The sequence below is a fragment of the Pinus tabuliformis genome, chromosome 2_1 (assembly GCF_031772625.1).
Source record: "Pinus tabuliformis cultivar Carrire ecotype Pingquan chromosome 2_1, CPIR1, whole genome shotgun sequence".
In the NCBI taxonomy this organism is placed as follows: Eukaryota; Viridiplantae; Streptophyta; class Pinopsida; order Pinales; family Pinaceae; genus Pinus; species Pinus tabuliformis.
In genome coordinates this window covers 957,536,301-957,560,590 of record NC_142299.1, presented here as the reverse complement: position 1 = coordinate 957,560,590, position 24,290 = coordinate 957,536,301, and the positions used below count along the sequence as shown (strand labels likewise).

The following is a 24,290-nucleotide window of genomic DNA, read 5'->3' as shown; positions in this document are numbered from 1 at the left end:
AACATCATCAATCATATCGTGCAACGTTTCCAAACTTGGTTGGCTAGAATCTTGCTACTTTAACTCTATCAGCTTCCCCTAATATAGGGTCCTTGTCTATATTGCAGGAAACACCTAGAAACATAGAAACGTGTACAAAATGCCTTGGAATCATTGTCGGTTGTATCATACAACGTTTCCAAATTTGGAAATGTGTGATAACCAAACCTAGCTCACAATGAAATAATCTAGAAAACTTAGAATATAGAAAAATCCATTTAGGATAGAATATATAATATATTGAATAAATGTACGAATGAATGATATGGTGAGAATTACAAGTGAGGGCCCTGTATATATACCTAGGCAGCCCCTTCATAGAGAGTCATGTCCTTTGAGACATTTTCAATTCATTAATACTAATTATTATTTATTATTTATTATTTATATATTTGTGTTCATATCATTGTCTTCCCCTTTAGAAATGCTTTGTCCTCAAAACATATTATCTTTTTGTCTTGTAATCTATTTGCATCTTTCTAAATTCTTGGAGTTGTCTTCCTTGAAGATACAAGATGATATGAACTTCTAAGTGCAGAGCAAAATTATCAAACTGAAAAAAGATCTAACCATCGCAATTCGAGCTTTTGTGGAACCTTGCACTTACTCTATATCTGAAATGAATTCTTATCATAATATTTGATTGTGCTGACATCAATATTCTTCAGCACATACGTCAGTTATTTTTGTCCCAAGTGATCTGGATAGGTTGGCTGGTTGAGATGTTTGCTCTTATGATTTGGGTGTTGACAAGGAGTTCATGCGACCTGATTTTCTCTTATCATGTTCGTGGTGATTTCTTGATTTTATTTAGACAAGATTACATTCACACACAAATGTTGCTTGGTAGATCGCAAAATTTTCACTTGGCATTTTCGTCGTTTGTACTGCAGCGACCGAGTATGTCTTCATTTTAATTGGATGGAAATCCTTCTAAATCATGATATTTTCTGGATCAGTAGTTGTTCCTTTTTCCTCAAGTTGGACATTTTTACTTAAAGACTTATGCAAGTAATTTCTAACCATGATCTTTTAAGCGAGAAATTTCTTTGTTTTTATCTGAGATGATTTCATCAAATTCTTTCTACATCCTAGATATTGACTTTTGATTTTCTTGAAGCATCACTTTCGAGATATCTTAAAAGTCTCTGATGAAGGTATTATCAATTTTGACTTCATTGTAATGGCCGGCAATGGCATCATCTCTTGTAGGGAAACATCAGATATTTGTTCTCCATATTTAACATGAAAGTACATACTGTGCCAAACAATGGTAAACCGAGAATTATGTCAAGCTCTTCATTAAACTAGTTACAACACTAAATTGAGATATACATTCATAATTATCAATTATTACATGCAAGTCCTTAATTTCATACTGTTTCTTGCGAAAAATATCTTCAATTTTACATATATTTGGTTCTAGAATTGATAATTGATTTGCCAATTTAATATTGATGTAATTTTCCTTACCACTTGTGCTAATAATAATATTAACCTCTTTTCCTTCGATATTCCCTTTTAATATAAATAATCTACAATTGTAACACCCTTATAGGAAAATATTCCTTCCTTCATTTCCGAATTAGAGATTCTTGGCCTTGAATAATTAAATATTTTTCGAACTTTTTAAACACCTTTTATCGTTTATATACATTTTGACTTTATAAAAGTCTACGTAATATATATGTCACCCTTTTTTTACTTTAATAATACCTTTTTGAATTACTCTTTTTTCTAAGTTGTGCATTTCAATACTTCACCTAAATTCCCTTGGAATAAATTAATAGCCTTTAGTAAACTTCACAGTAATATTAAAATATCACTTTTATATTTATTTTTAATGTATAATACTTCTTTATATATATCTATATATATATATAGAGACACACACACACACTTGATTAAAAATTTCATTCACTTTATAAATGGCCTCTTCAATATTAAAATATGTCTTGGTTACTCTATATAATACCATGGATTTTTAATCATTAAGTATCATGATTTTTTATAATCGAGGGTGTACGAACGCAATTTCAATTGTAAGGACACAAATTTTCACCGAATCGGAACTGAACCAGAATCGGTAAAAAAACCAGACCAAAAAACCAGTGAACCAAAAACACATAAAATATTCATATTTTAAAGAAAAACATATATATTCATGTGCATCCATAGGAATCCAAACCATTTATACACAAATAAGCAAAAGTTCTCATTTATATAGCATGTAAGGGTGCACATAACCAAAATAGCATCCAATGCAATGCATCTCTGAACCAAAAAGACATCAACAAACAAACACTAGATGGCCTCTAACATCCCAAAAAAACATGTTACAACAAATACCTACATATCATTAAAATCATTGTCTATATTGGGATCTTCATCATCAATAACACCCTCTAATCATTAAAATTAGATAGAAAAAACATAGCATGTCAAGTCAAGATTTTATAAGTGATGGGTATGTTAGTTTTTTAAATATTTCTCAAGTCTAAACCTAGGGAATATGGTTAATTAATCAGTATTATTTGAGATAAGGTGAGAAATTAATTTGGGCCCTTGATTAAGTTTTAATCTTGGTCGTTGGAGCTCCAACAAAGGATTATAAGAAAAAGTCGATGGGTAGATGGAGAACACACTAGTTGCAAATACTCAGTGATCTAGGCAGTTCGATTTCCTAGTAGCATGTGATTTAGCAGTGAGAACGAGCTAGTGATCGAGTAGCAAGTGGCATAGGGACAACATATATATTTTCCGGAGGAGTTTCCAGTTCCAGAAGAGTCAAAAGAGGAGGTTGCGTAGTGCCTCAAGAGGGATAACTTGAATTCGCTAAGGAGAGGGTTGTTCCAAGTGTCAAAGGTCGGGAAAATTGCAGAGGGCCTGGACAGAGACTTCCAGCAACAAAGACAAGCAGGATGTCTGATTCAAACGGAGTTCTGGGTTGAGCGTACAAGGGACTATGCAAGGCTTGCACAGAGATTGACGCAGTTCATTCCGGGAGTTAGTTTTTGAGCTAAAATTGCTTGGAGAGGAGGGTAAAATTCCCTTAGTGTTTTGGGAGCATTTCTCTCACATAGAAACGCCAATTTGGCGTCATTTTATTGTCCTCAGAATTTATGCTCCATAATAACAATAAAACCCTCATCTGCTACACCGATTTTCCCAAGTTGGGTTTTTTCGGGGACGAATGTCCAAAAATAACGGTGTCAAAATTTTGTGTGTGCTAGCATTTCTCAATTTTCAGCTCTCTATTTGTTTCCGTAGTATTTTTATGGTGAAAATTGCAGTTGTGATTTTATTCGTTGTTTGTCGTAGCAAATAAACTGCACAATTAAATTTTCATTTAGAAGAATAATTTCCAGTTGTTGCAATAGATGAAATTTTCACATGGTATCAAAGTGTGAGTGATCAGTTGGGAAGCTCAGAAGCAAAGGAGAGAATCTCGATGTTTGGAGGGAGCAGCAAGCCAAAATTTTTAGAGGTTACGCAGTACCTAGATTGGTAGTTCGAATTTGTTAAAATTGGCAACTAGGGCCAAACTCTATGTGGGTCATCTTATTTATGGCAACTGATATTTTTCTTGGACTCCTCTCATCGAGAGGTGTAGGATTGATCTAGAGATCATCCGATTCCGATAAGTATTCATGGAGATATGAATTTATTTGTGTTATGGGACAATTCGTCAAGGTCGACCAACAACCAAATAACCCCCATGTGTGCTCAACATTTTAGTATAAAAGGAGGTGACTTGATAGTCATTTGGGTACACACTTCACTCTTGATTTTTCTCCACTTGTTTTGGGTTTTAGTGGAAGAGAAGTCTAAGAGGAGGAAGCCCTAGACGCAAGTCTAGAAAGAGACCCTATTCGTAGTAAAAGAAGGATGCCCTAGCCGCAGGTCTTGTGAAAGTTTGGTCGCAGTTCAAAGGGAGATCTAGCACGGTGAAGGAGGCCTAACAGTTGTCCCTAAACGCAATCTTATCATACCCTAGATGCCCTAATCTATACGTTGTTTGAGACAGCCCTTAGACGTTGGAAAAGAGATACCCTAACCGCAGTAAAGAGGCTACCTAACTCATTGTCTAAAGGATGCCCTAACCAACAAAGAAGGTAGGGACAACGTGGGTGTCTTAGGGCTGTTGGAGCCTGTTGGTGAATGTGTGGAGGGTTGTTCTATGCGACAGCCAAGCCAAGTTTGAAGAAGTGAGCACGCAGGTCTGTGAGGGCAGAAAGAGGTAAGGTATGGCTGTTTTGGAGGGTTGTTAGGGTGTCGCAGAGATCTGTGGTAGGCCACAGGCCTAGCCACTCCAAAACAGGGTTGCGTGTAGGCTTGAGAGGCTGCCATATGCCCAAAACAACAACATATGGAGGTAGCACCTTACCTTGACTAGGCCGCAGTTATTTGGAGGTTGTTTGTGTGGGTTGATAAGGATTGTTGCAGCGCGCACATGCCCTAACCAAGTACAACAGTATTGCAGCAGCGATTGTGTAGTGTGTTGGGTCAAACGCAGTCAACCCTCATCCTATACAGACTTGAAGCAGCATAGCAGGATGTATAGTGCACATAGGAGCAGCAATGAGTACATGTTGTTCAGTGCAGCATAGTGCACATAGGAGCAGCAATGCATAGCATGATGTACAGTGTAGCATGGTGTAGATCAGTATTGTTGGACATTGGAGCAGCAATGGGACAACATGGTAATGATGGGAATATAGCAGCAGCGAGAATGCATACAGCAGCAGGATGATGAGGTATTGCAACATCAGGATGATGAGGTATTGCAGCAGCAAGATGATGAGGTATTGCAGCAGCAAGATGATGAGGTATTGCAGCATGCATTTGGGTGCAGCATAGTGCAATGAAGAGATCAGCATAGTGCAGCAGTACAGTGATGGATACAGTCATGATTGGTGAAGCATGATGAGATGCAGCATAGTGATGATGGGTGCATCATGGTGCAGCATGATGATGAGGTGCAACACAATGATAGGTGCAGCATGGTGATGGAATCACCTTGGAGAATCAGTGGAAGCAACATGTATTCAACTGAGTTCAACTACCTCATGTATCATCTTCTTAGAGATGATCTACGCTCTTATTTAGATAAGTCAAAGTGTTGACTTCTGTTGTATATGTACTATCTCTCTCTCTCTCTCTGCTGAACTATTGACGAACATATAAGAAGAATTGATCAAGGGTTTCCCCACATAGGGGTTTGTCCCTGGCTAATGCCACATCTTGTGTCCTCTTGTCTTGGCTTGTCTTCTGCGATTTATGCTTATGTTCTATCTGCAATTTACTATTATGCTGATGTGATTGCTAATCTGGAAAAGATATTGAGCTAACTGTGAAAATTGAAATAAATTGCTCTAAGCATAGAACATAACTAAAATTAACAGAATTGTTGGGGCAGGAGTTCGATTTTCAGTTGCAGGTTGGCAGAAAAGTCAATTTGCCCAAGATAGTGATTCCAGCAGTGAGAGGGAGCAGCAGCAGCTCAAACTTTCACTGAGCAGATTTCTGGTTAGACGTCGGGGGCTTTGCTGCAGCAGAATCAACGTCAGGTGAAAGAGGAATAGCACACAAATTGTCTTTTTTATGACCATGGACAGAATTGACATTCAGGAGGCTTCAAATTTGTCTTCCAAGTTGGAGGACGAATTTGCTTGCTTGTAAGGATCAGCTTCACAGGGTGTCTGATATATAGACAATGGAGCATCAGCTCATATGACAGGGGTTAGAGAATATTTCTCTAGCTACAAGGAGGAGCATATGGACTTCCAGATTACGATGGGAAACAGAACGAAGTGTACTCCAGTAGGGAGAGGTACCATCGATTTTCAGAGGGAGTCAGGAGCAAGCACCAGCGCTACAGATGTATTGCATGTGCCAGGATTGGGTATGAACCTGATTTCAGTATCCCAATTACAGGATAAGGGATATGATATCCACTTTGTAGGGAAGAAAGTGTTTTTCAAACACTCAAGCTGGAAGAGGGTAAGACAGATTGGAGTTCGAAGCAACAGATTGTACAGGTTGCAGCTCGACTCTCCAATGGCACTAATAAGCAGTGATAATAGCAGTGGGAAGGAGTTGAATGAGTTATGGCATAGGAGAATGGGACATCTACACCATGGAGCACTCAAGATGCTCAAGGAGATAGTAACAGGGGTTCCAGAACTTGGCACGAAACATGATGATGTGTGCAGAGGATGCGTACTTGGGAAGTATGCTAAGGCAGCATTCCCAAGAAGTGACAGCAAAGCAGATGGCGTGTTAGGACTTATACATTCAGATATTTGTGGCCTGATGTCCACTAGAGCTCTCAGTGGTGCCGAATACTTCATCACCTTTATTGATGACCATTCCAGGAAAACCTGGATCTACTTCTTGAAGACCAAAGATGAGGTCTTCGATTGTTTCAAGGAGTTTAAGGCCCTCGTGGAGAATGCAATAGGGAAGAAGATCAAGGTGCTTCGCTCAAATAATGGTGGAGAGTATATTGATAAAGACTTCACAGATTTTTGTGCGAAGGAAGGCATCAGAAGAGAATGGACAGCTTCGTATAATCCACAACAGAATGGGGTAGCAAAGCGGAAAAACAGAACCATAGTTAGGGTTGCAAAAGCAATGTTATATGACCAGGATTTGCCCAAGTTTTTAAGGACAGAGGCATCTAACATGGCAATGTATATTCAAAACAGGACTCCTCATAGAGCATTGGGGAAGAAAACACCAGAAGGGGTTTTCACAAGGAAGAAGCCAAAAGTTAGTCACTTCAGGATCTTTGGCAGCATTGCTTATTGCCACGTGCAAGATGAGAAGCGCACCAAATTGGATCAGACTGCAAAGAAGAGGTTTCTCATTGGGTATAGCGAGACCTCTAAGGCATATATGATCTACATTCCCTAGCAATACGAAGATTGTAGTAAGATGAGACATAAAGTTCATGGAAGATCGAGCTTTCAAGAGATCTCGAGAGATGCCTATAGGTGATCAAAATCAGCTAGCTGAAGCTCCATTGGTCCAGCAACATGGGCAACCAGTAGGACCATCAGTGGGACAGTCATAGGGATCCAAGGAAGTAACCATACTAGGATTTCCTCGGGAGCAGGGAATCCAATAAGAGCTTGTGCTGCTATAACAGAATCAGAGGGCTATCTGAGACAAGGCAGAGGGTTAATTCAGGACTATAACATATCCAGAAATTCCTGAGACGATCCAAGGGTGTAATGTCCCCAATTTTTGGATTGCCTTGTGATGTGGTAAGAGGGAATTCCCACAACTTGTGTTAGCTAGGTTGTAGGAGCAAGATTACACCACTGGTGGACACGAAGGGTTTTGGAGGAGTTTTATGGGTCCAACTGGGATCACTTGCATATTTCATCATCGGAATTAGTTCCACACAGTTCGATCTTGGTTACATTGCATTCCGACAATTTTCGTAAAATGGAGTTATTATCAAGCATATTTAAATTATTTACGCTTAAGGTGTGATTTTGGGTTGATTATATGGAGGAACACCTTAGTGTAATAGCTCGTTGGAAACGAAACAAAAAGATCTACGAGATAGGATGATAAAAAGGGGCTTTTGGTGGTCAGTGTGATCATGGTGGCGAATTAAGCATTTTCTGAAAGTTAAAAGTGACTTTAATTAGTTAATAAAAAGTCACTTTATTAAATAAAAGAGGTGAAAAGTGATTTTCATTATTTAATTGGAGAAAAAGGTAAACAGGTGGCAAAAGGGTCAAGTGAGTTATAAAAAAAGGGAAATGAAGAGTCTCTCCTCATTCTTGCATTTGCTCATTTGAAAACTAGAATTTTGGAGAGCTCTTGAGAAAGAGTCTAGGGTTTTGGAAACCCTCATTCCTAGTTGTTGGTTTCGGTGTTGAAATTATTCACCCTACCTAGTCTTAGAGCATAATCACTCAAATTTTAACATTGGACTTCATTGTTAACAAGGATAAAAGCATTGGCAGAAATGGAGATGATCTGAAGGTGTTATCAGTTAATTTTAAAGTCTGTCTTGTGGTATTCCATTTCCTCCTTGGCAGGCTGAGTTACTCCTATTCTACATGGCCAATCACTTGAGGGAACAAGGTGATGAGAAGGGGTCGAGTTCTGATTGAGGAGGTCAAGTTCTCTTATTTTGGGCCTAAGTTAGATTATTGTGCATGTAAAGGTAATTTCTAGGTTGTGTACATCAGATTTGGAGCTTGAATCTGTATTGTTGCTATCCCTGATTTTAGTTTTCTAATACCCAATTGCTAATTTAATAAAAATTCTGAGATGAGAAAAACGAAAACTGAACTCCAAACTCTTTTACTAAATATGTTGAGTATTCTAACAAATAATAGCAATGAAAAATAAAAATCACAAACACACAATAAATAATACACCGGAATTTACCCACGAAACCCCAACTAGGGAAAACCTACCAACTTGTGTGTTTTATTATTATTTTGCTCAACAAAAATCTCAGAAACTTGATTACAAACACAGGGAAAAATTCCCCTTCAATTCATTGTCCCTCAACGCATTGTTTTGCGTCTTTCTAACCAATTCAACCTGTGCATACACAGTTGTACAAACTTGTACAAGCTATTCAACCCTCCCACGTGGGCTGACATGGCCTTGGTAAGTGAGCATGCTACTGAACAAACCGTTGAGGCTATTCAGGCTCTATCTCTCTACCTATAGCACATTGAACTTTAAACTCTTCTTGTTGAGCTAAAACACACAAATCTCTAGTGCGTAATCTAATAAACCAAGTTTATGTCCTTGCCTTTTCATAAAATCAAACTGACCCATCAACTCAAGTCAAACTGGCCCATCAACTAAAGTCGAACTGCTGAGATCGATTTACTTTTTGACTATAGGAAAATTAGAATTTTCCTAAGTCAAAATTAAGTGAAAGTATAACTACACCTTAACTTCACTTGTGGGTCACATTGCCAAATTTAGTGCACTTCTAAATTTAGTAGAACCCTTCCATCTCTAACTTCAATTAACACTCCCTCTTAGAGAGGAAGGTGTTCTATACTACACCCAGTTTATCTCTGAAGTAGACGAATCTGCCTCTTGCCAATGCCTTGGTCAAGATATCTATTATCTGCTCCTCTGTAGGTATGTATTGAAGTCTGACTTTACCCCTCTAAACACAATCTCTGATATGGTGGTACCTGATCTCGATGTGCTTGGAGCAGTCATGAAACACTGGATTTTCAGAGAGCTTGATGCAGCTTTGATTATCACAGTTTATGACTGTGAGCTCCAACCTCTGACTGAACAACCCGACAAGTAGCTTCCTCAACCAAATAGCCTCGCAAGTTGTTAAGTTGGTAGCCATGTGCTCAGCCACATCTAAGCTCAGTACCACTGATCTCTACTTCATGCTGAACTAGGAAACCACTGTTGACCCAACACTAAAATCACAATCTGAAGTTCTCTTCTTGTCTGCTGAACACCCTACCCAATCTGCATCTGTGAATCCCTGAAGGCTCACTCCAACAACCTGCCTGTACAACAATGCATAATCTGTTGTGCCCCTGAGATACCTCAACACGTGATTGGCAGCAACCCAATGCACTCTAGTTGGCTCAACCAGTTGACTGCAAAGCAAATGTTTGGTCATGTGTTCACTAGATGCATCAACGACCTTATGAATTCCCTATAGAGAGTGGGATCCACTTGTTCACCTCTGGTAGTGTCCACCTTCCTCTAGTTTGTGACTAGAGGCATGGTTGTGGACTTGCAATCGTGCATGTGGAATCTCTTGAGAATCTCCTGCACATTCCTACCCTTGTCCAATGAATATCTCCCCATCACCCTGCCAAACCTCCAATCCAAGGAAGTAGTGCATAAGCCCTATATTCTTCATCTCAACTCTTATGAAAGAACTCTCTTGCAGTCATGGATGAGCTCCTCGTCCCCTATCAATATCAAATCATCAACATTTAACACAAGAGAGGTTGGCCCTTAACCACAATATAGTATAGGTTAGGGTCAACTTCACTCTTGGTGAAGCCTAAACCGAGAAGGTAGTTGTCTATCTGGGCATACCATGCCGTCGATGCCTGCTTGAGCCCATTAAGAGCTCTCTTCAGCCTGCACACATGTGTGTCTCTACTGAAAGTCTCAAACCCCTCAGACTGCTCAACATATATCTCTTCCTCAACAACTCCGTTAAGGAAGGAGATCTTCATGTGCATTTGGTGGATCTTCCACTCCATCTGCATTACAATCCCCAAAATAGTCCTAATGGACAAATATCGAGCCATTGGTGCGAACGTCTCATTATCGTCTATCCCTTCGACCTGAGAGGACCCTTTGGCCACAAATCTATCCTTAAACTTCTCCACACTCCCATTAGCTGCATGCTTAATCTTGTACACCCAACATGAACCAACCATTGATTTTCCAACTGGTCTTGACACAATCTCCCAAACGTCATTTTACATGATAAAGGAATACTCCGCCATGGCATCTTGCCATACCTGCTAAGAAGTTGCCTCATTATCACAATAAGGCTTTACCTCAGTCTTAAGTGCCATGTACCCCCTATATCTTTGTGGTTGTTTACTCTGTCTGAATGTGGAGTCGGGGACCCCAACTCTCTCTTGAGCGTCCCTATTCAACTATTTTTCCCACCTGGCTCGTCCTCTCCTTGCATTAGGAGTCAAATGGCTAAGTGGGGCCCTTCTAACTCTACTCTCTCCTCCTATTCATGTGCTTTCTCCTCAATTGCGTGTTGGTCGACTTGCCCAACAACTAGTTGTGATGAAGCCTGAGAAACCGATTGAGCCTCCTGCTTGGGAGACTATTGCTCCTCCTGTGTTGCACCCTGCTCATGCTCCAAGGACTTCTTGAGAGCCCTTTCTTCCTCGAACTTCACATCATGTTTGATCATTGTCTTCCTGAGTGCTAGAATATACACCCTGTATGCCTTAGATGTCTTATTGTAGCCCACGAAAATGCCCTTCTTTGTTGTGGGCTCCAGCTTCTTCTAATTATCAGAAGACACATGGCAGTAAACAAGGCTACCAAAGATCTGGAAGTGAGACATGTCAAGCTTCTTGCTTGTGAAAGCCTCCTCTGGTGTGACTCTACCTAGCACCCTGTGTGGACTCCTGTTTTGCAAAAAGACTGCAATGTTGCATGCCTCTGCCCAAAGAAACATAGGTAACCCCTAGTCATGCAACATAGCCCTAACCGCTCCAACAATGCTCCAGTTCTTGCGCTCAACCACCCCATTCTGCTAAGGGTTATGAGGTGCAGTGAGCTCTCTCTTGATGCCCTCCTTAGCACATAAGTCTCTGAAGGCGTTGGAGATGTACTCCCCACCATTGTTTGACCTCAGTGCCTTGATCCTCCTACTAGTCTAGTTCTCCACCAAGGCTTTGAACTCCACGAACTTTGAGAAGACCTAATCTTTCTTCTTCATGAAGAAGATCCAAGTCTTTCTTGAGTGGTCATCAATGAAGGTGACATAATATCTGTATCCCATCAAGGATGGAGAGGAAAATGGTTCGCATACATCCAAATGTACCAGCTCCAAGATGCTCTTGGCCCTATTGTCTCTGTTGGAAAGGATGTCTTGGCATACTTGCCAAGTGTGCAACCCTTGCACACGTCATGTTGATCTACATTGTATCGCAATAACCCCGTAGTAATCTCCCTCAAAATCTTCAGCGCCCCATGGTGTAAGTGACCCATATGCCTATGCCAAACCTCCCAAAGGTCACATCTACGCGCACTCATCTCTCTGTTGCTCAAGGTCGCTTCTATCTCAAAACTCCAATCTGCTTCATGGATCCAGAAATTAAGGGCTTGAGGAAAGCCTTTCCTCTCCTAAGATAACCTCAAAACCTTTGTTTTCCAAGGTTGAGACTAAAACAAGGTTTTTCTTCAACCCTGGGACATAGATGACATCTCTCAGGTAGAGAGTATTCATAAACTCCCTCTCAAACTTAACAGTACCTACACCATGTGCTAGGTGTTTGCCATCATCTCCCTCTCTCTATGAAACTGCATATCCTTCTCTGTCAACTGGCTGAAATATTCCTTGTTCCCGGTCATATGACAGGATGCTCCACTGTCAATATACCACATGTTGTTGGCCACTGAGCTTTCCATGCAGGCTATGAGCGAAAACTCCTTCTCAACCTAAGAAGTAAACACCTCCACCTCTGGTGATGCTGCCACATGATCCTTCTTGGATCCCTTCTTCCTATTTGGACACTTGGTGGAGTAGTGCCCAAACTGATGACAAGAGAAGCACTTCACTTTGCTGAGATTTTTCTTCTTCTTGCCTCCTGAACTGGACTCTGTCCCTTCTGTATTTTTCTTTCCCTTGGGATTGTCCCCTTTGCCAACTAGGGCAACGTTTTCCTCTTCCTCAATCTTCACATGAGACCCAAATTTAGCTTGCTTCCCAATCTCCACTTGCATGAAATCACTCCAGAGTCCATAGTCGCTCCCAATCTGGAAGCTTTTCTCTGCCACTCTCTGCATCAATGAAGTTTTCCCATGACTTGGGAAAGTCCAATAATGCAAAACTAAAAGGTCTTTGTCCAAAACTATCTCCCCAACTCCAACTAACTTGTCCCTCACTTAGGTGAATCTGGTAAGGTATGAGATCACAAACTCAAACTTGGTCATATTGATATTTATGAGTTTATCTCTGAGTACCAACTTTGTGACCTCACTCGAACCCTAATACAGCCCTAAGATAGTTGTCCACATGTCCTGAGCTGTATTCTTTCCGGAAAGGTGAAGTATGATGTGACCCTTGACTCCTTCAAGAATTATTCTCTTGGCCTTTACGCCCTTCTTATTATGTTGGGCCAGCTGCTAAGGGTCTTGTGGTTGGGATGGTGGACTGTCCACAAATTCCCACACTCTCTGCTCCTCCAGCACTACACCAATCCTCTCCTTTCAAGAACAGAACTTTGAGGCCTCTTCAAGGCAGTCCTCAAATCTCAGGCCCAAATTTTGCAAATTCGAACTGCTCAGAAACCCTTGCGCAGAGCCTACTTGAAAAGCTACTATGCAGATTATGCCTTGGTCACACAGCCACAAACCCTAGGGCAAAAAATTTCCTACAATACTACACAAGCAATTAAAATATCTGCGTGTGAGAAGAAGTTGTCAAGTACAGTACCTTTATATCAGATCAGCTTGGTCCACCAATCAAGAAAGATGCTGAATTCAGTCTCTTACGTGGATTCATTCAAATCTGAAATCACATTCAAACGAAGTAACATCAGCATCGGAACTTATATTTCATTTTACTTAAAGCTCATATTTCATATGGCCAAAAACATGTCCTTTAAAACTTCAAACTCCTGAACTGCAGAAAATCAGTTACCAAATTTGCATCTGCTGTTTGAAAGATGAACTGAACTTTAGTTTTAACATCTTGCATGTTTTATAATTTATTCATCTACAAATTGATTTCAATTCGAGGTCCCAAACTCTGAGCATATCACCTAGAGCATGAAGAAATTCAAAGTTGACTGGCATCTGCTATTAATATGCTATTATGAACTAAGTTCAACAAAATAAAGGACCACAATTTGTGCGAGAAAATACATATTAAATTTGAAATCTAAGATTCTCAACTGCCATTGCCAATATTCAGAAGGATTTGTCTCATGCTTTCATTGTTTATATGTAGTAGTTTTGATGAGATTTCAAATGGTGGCTGCAATTACCAATTTTCAGAGAGATTTGTCCCCGTTCTTTTATTTTTTTATACGTAGTAGATTCGACTAGATTTCACATGTTTACTAAATCGAATAATCAAAGAACGATGTCAAGGAAAAGGAACAATCACCTTTAATACCTAACAGGTATATGTATGCATCATAACTCTATCTCTCTATATGAGTGTCTAGGTTAAGAGCTAACACGGGCATGCTTACTAAATCCGATTAAGCAAATATAAGCATGTCAAAACCCATCGTGAGCACAGAAAGATAATTTGATTTAGGCGTTAGACTCCGTTGGAACTTGAGTCCAACATGAGTTTAGAAGCGAAAGATAATTTGATTTAGGCGTTAGACTATGTTGGAACTTGAGTCCATCATGAGTTTAGAAGCTAAGGATCTTCATTTGGCCGATTAATGCTTGAAAGTCGCCGAAGGGTGGAATCTGAAATCCAGTTATTGAAAATATTATTACCAATTGAAGTATATGAGCAATATAGTTACTACTTCAACATTAAATTATCCTAAATATATAATTCGTTGAATGAGACCACTTAAATAGGCAAATATCCAGTGTTTTACACTATCAAAAAAAATAGTATTTATAACCACACAAATGTAGTATTGAAGATAACTAAGCAATGCCCTAGCCATTGTGATAGGAATGAATATCAGAGAGACGCTTAACGCCAACATCAACTTATTAACACGGCCAGATCTCTGCCAATCGACAAGGGTTATTGCCAATAAAAGGTTAATTGAATCGATCATCAAGGACATAATTGAACTGATGACCAACTAAAAGTATTTCTCAGCCAACTCATGGGAAGAAGGAAAAGAAATTTATTTTAAAATTTTAAAAATTTTAAAAATTTGAAAAATATTATTAGTAGGCTAATCAATTTTAGAAAAAATGGAAATTAACCAATATAATATTTTTGGAAAAATTATAAAAAATTAGCCTACTTGCCCTTGCTCGACTTTTCCTTAGTCGTTTGTTTTAAATTGCACCTTAAACTCACGCACTACTGCCTGCACGGACCGTAGAAAATCGTCCATGCTCTAGGATCTCGTCGACCAGAGAGGGATGCCATAGAGTTCTTTGCATTCCATCTAGCAAAGCCCCTATTATGATCGAGTAAGTAAGAAGACATAAAGCGTATTCCAGAACCGTCTGAATGAGACCCTTCCGTAAGGCTAGGAAGAGGAGACTATTTTATTCTGGAATTCGAGTGGTTAGCAGACTTTATTCCATCAAGAAGGGAGTTCGGATTCCACACTTACCAGACTGTACGCTAGTGCAATAAAAAGGCGTTATTGAAAGTGCAATAAATTATTGTATTCAAGAAAGCAAGCACGGTTAGCCGTTGTTTTATTCGCAGAAAATTAGGGTTACATAAGGTTTCATTCTATACAGTTTCCAAAGTGAAACCCTATTCATGTCACATGAAAAGCCCCACTAGTTTCGGTTCGCCATTGCTTTTGCTATTGGAAATCAGGGTTACATAACGACTATTCGATGCAATACCCATAAAAATCAAATTTTCTTCATTCCATGTGAAAAATACCTGACTGTGAGGAGCAACCAGTGAAGAAAGCCACAGAGGTGGATCTGGTTGAAGGGCCCCGATCCGTCCACATCCTACATGTTAATCAGTACTACGCTAAACGTGTAGGAAAGACCATATCAATAAATGAAAAGTGAGTCTTGAATACATTCTTACTCTAATAGAAAAATCACTGCATATTCAACCACAAACATAAGTAACAACAAATGGTTTCATGGACTTGGGAACAATTAACAGATACATCTTGTTGGATTTCCATTGCGCAACTCTTTGTAATGAAGCATGTACCGACCGGTCTGAGTCAAAGGCCGAGTTCTGAGCTTTTAAAGTTCGTTTCGAATTTGTCAGACCACGATCCCTGGTCCCTTGTCGCCAGGTTTGTACGAAAAGACCCCGGATGGTGATTTTCAATGCGGTAGAGGGTTACGAAAGAGCGTAGTATTGCAGATTATATTGCCGCATAGACTATACTGAGGTAGAATATAATGGCGCACAGATTGCCAGGGATTGAGATTGAGCGATTAATTATAATATAATGGTGTAGAGATTGCCAAGCATTGAGATTGAGCGAATATTGATTTACATTGGTTTGATTATTACAAATATATTGAACCCGACATTAAATTATTTATGTCAACTGTTAAATTTTATAAACATTTACGCTCCACATCTCCCCCAGTTCTGCACTGGGCCGTATAGCCAGAGATGGAGAATTTAATCACTCAACCCCACGGCAACGAAAACATTTCGACCTATGTATGAACGGCAGCGATGGCAGATTTTAAACTTGAGTTTTCATCAATTTCAGACATCCACCATTGTCTTGATGCTAAATGGAACAAGGTACCTCAAAGATCAGATTTTAGGGATGTAAAACAGTCGTTTTGGTACTGAATGTGAAGTTTTCCAGCATCAAATTTAGAAAATAAATGCATTTTCCGATCCACCATGAACAATATATGCTTTCCGCTAATTTAATCAGGTTTTGTCTCCTTCAATTGCAATTAAACAGTGGAATTTCAAAGAAAAATGATGAGACGAGTACCTCCGAAATTTGATCGAGATACTAAAATCTTCCACTGGGCATCTGTTTAAAGGGAAATCCTGGGAATTAGAGACGACCTGGCCCTTTGTCTGGTGTTTTCGACTATTTTGAGAAAAAAGGCATTGACCAGCGAACGAGAAGGAAGCACATAATAATTCATAAGATTTGAGGAAGTGATAGCTTTAAACTCATAATGAATCCACTACGAGACTGCGCTTCGGCCCCTGCCTCCTCGTCTGCCCGTGAAATTTACATGTAGCAAAACCAGCTATAATACAAGTGTTTTATATTTGTAGCGCCAAGAAAATGAAGAAAAATTAAAAATTAAATTAAATTAAAAAGTTAGAAGCTCCGCCAGTAAAGGAGAGAGAAACGAACTCGGACTGATAGCTTTTATAGAGAAATTTGTAAACTCGATGAAAAATATATTCTACTAGTCACATTTGTCCATAAATAGTCCAAATATATAGTTTTGTACATCTAAATTATCTTCCAAGTGAATGGGTTCTTTAATATAGTAAAATAGTTCGAATATCTAGTTTTGTACATCTATATTATCTTCCAAGTGGGTTGTTTAATGTAATTATGGTTTTTATTTTTGTTGGGCAGGTTATATCATGTAAATTTGCTTTAATGAGATGATTAAATGAAAAGATCATTATTTTTACCATTTAAGTTTAATTTTTATAGAGTATGGTGTGTTGTTAATTTTAGTATGATTTTTTAAGGTATTAATATAGTAAAATTAGGCATGAGGATCTTATATTGAAATCAAGGTAAGAATAACTATAATGTTGAAGTGAATGTATGGTAAGAACAAATATAAAGATCATAGGTTGTTAATTGGGTGTAGTTTGATTCACAAGGCATAGAAGAGTGGGCAAATGGGTGTGTTAAGGCACTCTTTGTGTAATGGTCATCGGTTTGAAACCTTGTGGATGTCTTGCTTGACCAACCCTCAACTAGAGGTTATAGTGGTATCAATGGGAATCGACCTCGGGTCATGCAAGTACGAGACCTGCCTACTTGTCAATTCCTCTAGTTACCCAAAAAAAAATGGGTGTAGCTTGAGTGAAGGTGAGGAAAAGTCGATTTCCTTCCCACTTTGCAACATGTTTGCTCGTAGTGAACCAGTTGTTGATGAGCTATATATGAATTATTTATAAGTTGTTATTATGCCCTTGTGCCTTAAAGAATTTAAGGTTTACCCTAAGCAACATTGTAAAAATGAAGGGAAGTGCACAAAAAGTTTCAGGTAAATGTGTTACCTATAGGAGAATAAAATATAAAAATAAAAGAGAGAGAGAAAAAGAGAACCATAGGCTTAACTCAACACATGTTAAAATAGACACCCATTAGGAGACAAGTGTTAATTTTGAACTGACGTGATGGACATCCATGGCACCCTGGAATCCTTCACCCATAAGGGAGGTGCAAATTGATTTTTCTAACCTTTGATTACATAGGGATGGTCAATACCTCCAAGAAGTTGGCTTTGAAATGGTTGATGGAAACAGACAAGCAATCCATCATATACCCACAAGAACTAATGACGAATAATAATAATAATAATAATAATAAAACAAAAAACAACAACAACAACTCTTGAACTCTCCAAGCCTCTAAACAATTGGACTTTCAATTTTGTTCAGAATTATTACATAAGTATTGATGATCTTGATACTATAACAAATCATTTTTCCACAAAAAAAATTCTATTGTATTAGGTGTACGCCTCCTCCCACATTTACCTAATTTCACAAGCCTGCGAGGGTAAACATGAGACAAAGAGTTACTATGACATGACGCGACCTCGCAATTCCAATTAAGGAAGTGGGGCCTACAAACTCACCACATACTAACATCCTACAAGGACTACAATTCACTTAGAGGCTGAATAACCACCCCAGGTGACCAAACCCTAAGCTGGAACCCTTTTTCTCTGCTCTGTGCCCACAACTACACCATTGACATTGTTTCCATGCAGTTATGAGGCTATAACTGCGCGCACAAGATTGCCCCATGCAATTATGGCCTAAACTCTTCATTTCTAAGCATGCGGTCCTACGATTTGTGCCACCTTTTTAGGTTAACCTCCAAACCACTCCCCATAACTTCCTGTAATTTTCCATAATCATATTTAACATGAAAACGGAGCTAAACATTCAATCTCAAATCATAAACTTGACCTAGACTGCCTTGAACACACTAGATATTTCATCAAACACATGGTAAACACGTCATGAATGTATATATGATCATATTAGTCTGAGATTCATTTGAGAATCACTAAGAAGGCTTTATGCCCTCTCCACATAGTTGTAACAATACTTATTAGTCCACACTTTCACCAACTAATCAATAACTAAACAATCCATGATGAGAGCCATAGATGGTACATATCATATAACCATAAAATAATCAATATAGGAATCATGGGAACTTAGCGATAATATCACCAACATAATCACTACAAATATACATGAATCAAGGCAGAAGAATAGCTCTTATTAATATATGAAAATACCAACCAAGTCAAGGACTTCCACATATCACCTGACCATAGATTGGGCTAAACCAAATCTCTCTTTCAGTCAATCACCCCCGCGCCATATTCCAAGCATGAATGTGGGATCTCATAGAATAAACCAAGACAAAACCAACTGGGGCTTCCATAGGCCAAACCACCTCAACTCTTAACCATACTGATTCTTTGAAATGCTCACTTACAGCATGAAGAAATTCAAAGATTACTTGCATCTGCTATTAATATGCTATTATGAACTAAGTTCAACGAAATCAAGGACCACAATTTGTGCGAGAAAATACATTTAACATCTAAGATTCTTCACTGCCATTGCCAATATTCAGAAGGATTTGTTTCATGCTTTTATTGTTTATATGTAGTAGTTTTGATGAGATTTCAAATGGTGGCTGCAATTACCAATTTTCAGAGAGATTTGTCCCCGTTCTTTTATTTTTTATACGTAATAGATTCAACCAAATTTCAAATGTTTACTAAAACGAATAATCAAAGAAAGATGTCAAGCAAAAGGAACAATCACCTTTAATACCTAACAGGTATATGTATGCATCATAACTATATCTCTCTATGTGAGTGTCTAGGTTGAGAGCTAACATGGGCATGCTTACTAAATCCGATTAAGTAAATATAAGCATGTCAAAACCCATCATGAGCATAGAAGATGACTTGATTGAGGCGTTAGACTATGTTGGAACTTGAGTCCAACATGAGTTTAGAAGCGAAGGAGCTTCATTTGGCCAATTAATGCTTGAAAGTCGCTGAAGGGAAAAATTAGTATTTATAGCCACTTAAATGTAGTATTGAAGATAACTAAGCAATGCCCTCGCCATTGTGATAGGAATGAATATCAAAGAGACACTTAAAGCCAACATCAATTTATTAACACAACGAGATCTCTACCAATCGACAAGGGTTATTGCTAATAAAAAGGTTAATTGAATCAACCATCAAGAACATAATTGAACTGATGACCAACTAAAAATCTCTGAAAGGAAAGAGAAACTATATGGGAAGATAGAAAATTTTAAGAAAATAAATTTATCTTAAAGTTTAGAAACTTTGAAGAATATTATTAGTTTGAAATATTCAAATTGTAAAATGCTTATTAATAATTTTGTAAAAATTTCAAATTTCAAATTATTTTATATAAATGCTTATTAATAATTTTGTAAAAATTTCAAATTTCAAATTATTTTATATAAATCTCTACAAAATTTTAGCAAATTTTAAAGCAAAATAATTTCATACATAAAATTTAGACGAATCCATTAAAAAAAAAATAGAAATTAACACTTTTCCTTCTAAATTTCACCTTCAAATCACGCACTACTGCCCACACGAACGGTAGAAAATCGTCCATAGATTTCTTTGCATTCCATCCCGCAAAGCCAGTATTCTGATCGAGTAAGAAAGAAGAGAGCGCATTCCACAACCGTCTCAATCAGACCCGTCCGTAAGGCTAGGAAGAGGAGACTATTTTATTCTGGAATTCGAGCGGTTATCGGACTTTCTTCCATCAAGAAGGGAGTTCGGATTCCACACTCGCCAGACTGTACGCTAGTGCAATAAAAAAGTGTTATCTAAGTGCAATAAATTGTTGTATTCAAGAAAGCAAGCACGGTTAGCCGTTGTTTTATTTGCACAAAATTAGGGTAACATAAGGTTTCATTCTACGCCATTTCCAAAGTAAAACCCTATTCATGCCCTTTGATAAGCCCCACTAATTTCGGTTCGCTAGTGCTTTTGCTATTGGAAAATCAGGCTTACTAGTTTGTACATCTAAATTATCTTGTTTAATGTAATTATGGTTTTTATTTTTGTTTGGCTAGTTATATCATGTAAATTTGTTTTAATGAGATGATTAAACGAATATCGTTATTTTTTCCATTTAAGTTTATTTTTTTATTGATTATGATGTGTTACTAATTTTAGTATGATTTTTAAGGTATTAACATAGTAAAATTAGGCATAGGGATCTCATATTAAAGTTAAGGTAAGAATATTTATAATGTTGAAGTGAATGTATGGGAAGAACAAATATAAAGATCATATGTTGTTAATTGGGTGTAGTTTGATCCACAAGGTATAGAAGAGTGGGCAAATGGGTTTGTTAAGGCACTCCTTATGTAATGGTCATTGGTTCGAAACCTCGTGGGTGTCTTACTTGACCAACCCTCAACTAGAGGTTTTAGTGCTAGTAGTGGGAATCGACCCCATGTCATGCAAGTATGAGACCCGCCTAGTTGTCGATTCCTCCAGTCACCAAAAAAAAAAATAAGGTGTATCTTGAGCGAACATGAGGAAAAGTTGATATCTTTCCCACTTTGCGACATGTTTGCTTTTAGTGAATCAATTGTTGATGAGCTATATATGAATTATTTATAAGTTGTTAACATGGCCTTGTGCCTTGAAGAATTTAAGGTTTAATATAAGCACCATTGTCAAAATGAAGGGAAGTGCCCAAAAAGTTTCAGTAAAATGTGTTACCTAGAGGAGAATAAAATACAAAAATAAAGAGAGAGAGAAAAAGAGAACCCTAGACTTAAATCAACGCATGTTAAAATAGACACCCATTAGGGGACAAGTGTTAGTTTTGAACTGACATGATGGACATCCATGGCACCCTGTAATCCTTCACCCCTAAGGGAGGTGTAAATTGATTTTTCTAACCTTTGATTACATAGGGATGGTCAATACCTCCAAGAAGTTGGCTTTGAAATGGTTGATGGAAACACACAAGCAATCCATCATACACCCACAACAACTAATGACGAATGGAAAAAAAGCAACTCTTGAACTCTCCAAGCCTTTAAACAATTGGGCTTTCAATTTTGTTGAGAATTCTTACATAATTTTCAATGATCTTGATACTATAACAAATCATTTTTCTACATAAATTTTTCTATTGCGTCAAGTGTACGCCTCCTCCCACATTTACCCAATTTCACAAACCTGCTAGGGTAAACATGAGACAAAGAGTTACTATAACATGACCCGACCTACCAGTCGTAGTTAAGGAAGTGGGACATACAAACTGACCACATACTGACATCCTACAAGGACTGCAGGTCACTCAATGGTTGAACAACCACCCCATGTGACCAAACCTTGAGTTGGAACACTTTTTCTTTGCCCTGGGCCCACAACCGCACCCTTGACACTACTTCCATGCGGTTATGAGGTTATAACGCACTCACAGGTTTGCTCCCATGCAATTATGGCCTAAACTCTTTAGTTCTAAGCATGCAATCCTGGGATTTGTGCCACCTTTTCAGGCCAGCCTCCAAACCACTACCCAGTGTTAGTTTTTGTAGCATCGGATGTGTTCTAGCGTTGAAATTTTACGGAGAGGCTAGAATACAGGAGATCTCCAAAACCCATAAATCGTTTTTGGAAATTCCGCCTAAAAATGACTTAATTAGCTTACTAACCAGTTTTTAAATATTTCCTAAGTCTAAACTTATGGAATATGGTTAATTAATCAGAATTAATTAAGTCAAGGTGTGAATGTTCTAGAAACTCACACAGATCGACTTCAAGTTAATCGTAGCCATCGATTAAGATTTAATTTTGGTCGTTGGAGTCCCAACAGAGGATTATAAGAAGTTGATGGGCACTTCTACAATACACTTGAGCAGTTCGATTTCATAAGTAGATCGATTTGCTGAGTAGCAGCAGTCAGTTGCCAGTGAGTGAGGGGCAGAGACAATGATTCAGAGGAAATATTTTCCAGATCCGGAGAGGCAGCAACAAGTGATTTGACTTATCCCAGAGAGGCAACACTGAGGGGAAACACAATAGCTTCAATCAGGCAGTTCGATTTGGAGAGAAGAAAAAAATGTTCTTAGTTCCAGAGGTCGAGAAGGAGTCCCAGATAGCCGGAGAGACGATTTTCTTAGCTTCCAGAGGTAGAATGACTTCATCATAGCCTAGCCCAAAGAAATTCGTCCAGCCAGCTACGCAGAGCAGCGCAGAGGCTGACGTAGTGCTCTAGGAGGCCAAGTTTTTGATAGGGAAAGTATAGCCAGAGATTGCCTGTGGGAGAAGGGTAATTCCCTTCAGTATTTTGCTCAAATTTTCTTGTTGTTTGGATATCCAATTGGTTATCCATAGATGTACTCGGATTTCACAGCTGCAAAATAAATAAAACCCTCACCGTTGCACCAATTTTCCCAAATTAGGTTTTCCAGGGGACATTTATCCAAAAATAACAGTGTTATTTTATGTGTGTGTGCTAGCATTTCTTCCAACGTTTATTCTTCTGCAGTTTTATTTGTGTAGGCTGTAGTGTGAGTTATTTAGTGTTTATTGTAGGAAACTGTAAATAAATTGTTAAATTAAAATAACAATTAGGAGAATAATTTCCAGTTGTTGCAATAGGATTCGGGTTTCCAAATTTTCACACCCAAAACTTCTTGTAATTTTCTATAATCATATTTAACATGACAACGAAGCTGAACATTCAATCTCAAATAATAAACTTGACCTAGACTACCTAGAACACACTAGATATTTCATCAAACACATGGAAAACACGTAAGCTATAGGTCATGAATGTATATCTGAACATATTAGTATGAGATTCATCTTAGATTCACCGAAAAGGCTTTATGCCTTCTCCACATAGCTGCAACAACACTTATTAGTCCATAAATTCACCAATCAATCAATAACTAAACAAATCATGACGAGAGCCACAAATGGTACACAACATATAACCAGCATATAACCATAAAATAACCAGTATAGGAATCATGGCAACTCGTCCAAACTATCACCAACATAATCACTACAAATATATCTGAATCACAGTAGAAGAATAACTCTTATTAATATATGAAAATACCAACCAAGTTAGGGACTTTCACATATCACCTAGCCATAGATTGGGTTGAACCAAATCTCTCTTTCATCCAATCACACTCATGCGATATTCCATGCATGAATGTGGGATCTCATGGAATAAACCAAGACAAAACCAATTAGGGCTTCCATAGGCCAAACCATCTCAACTCTTAACCACAGTGATTCCACCTCTACGGTCAGACATCACTAACACCAACCAGATCGGTCTCTACCTAGGTTGTCCAGGGCTCCAAAGCATTTGTCCAACCCAGCTCTAGGGACTAGTAACTAAACCCACTAAGGGCTCCAGGCTAGGCTCCAAGACTAATAACTTAACCCAAGTTGTTCCAGGGCTTCCATAGCGTTTGTTCCAAACCACAGCCATAAGGAACATGAGCACCAATAAGAAAAACAATCAAGTGGAAAAACCCACAACACCATGGTTATCCAGGAAATGGCCAGGCAAGGCTAAAACCTTTATCAATACAGGTAAATATCCATGCCAACGACAACACATAACTGGAAAATCACAT

The 24,290-nt window shown here is 38.4% G+C and overlaps 1 protein-coding gene across 5 annotated transcripts in view; it reads right to left on the bottom strand.

Moving 5' to 3' along the window:
* Positions 1-20,476, bottom strand: part of TAFII59 (TATA BOX ASSOCIATED FACTOR II 59) — a 245,117-nt gene extending 224,641 nt beyond the window's left edge. Inside the window, exons 1-2 of one of the 5 annotated variants that reach the window (XM_089403579.1) lie at positions 20,225-20,476; positions 13,208-13,282 (exon numbers count right to left, since the gene is read on the bottom strand). The gene's annotated coding sequence lies outside the window, so the exon portion shown is untranslated. Of the gene's footprint in view, positions 1-13,207; positions 13,283-15,322; positions 15,448-20,224 lie in introns of those variants that run through there. The other 4 variants (XM_089403577.1, XM_089403575.1, XM_089403578.1 and 1 more) reach the window with 4 other exon arrangements.
* Between the last annotated feature and the right edge of the window lie 3,814 nt (positions 20,477-24,290).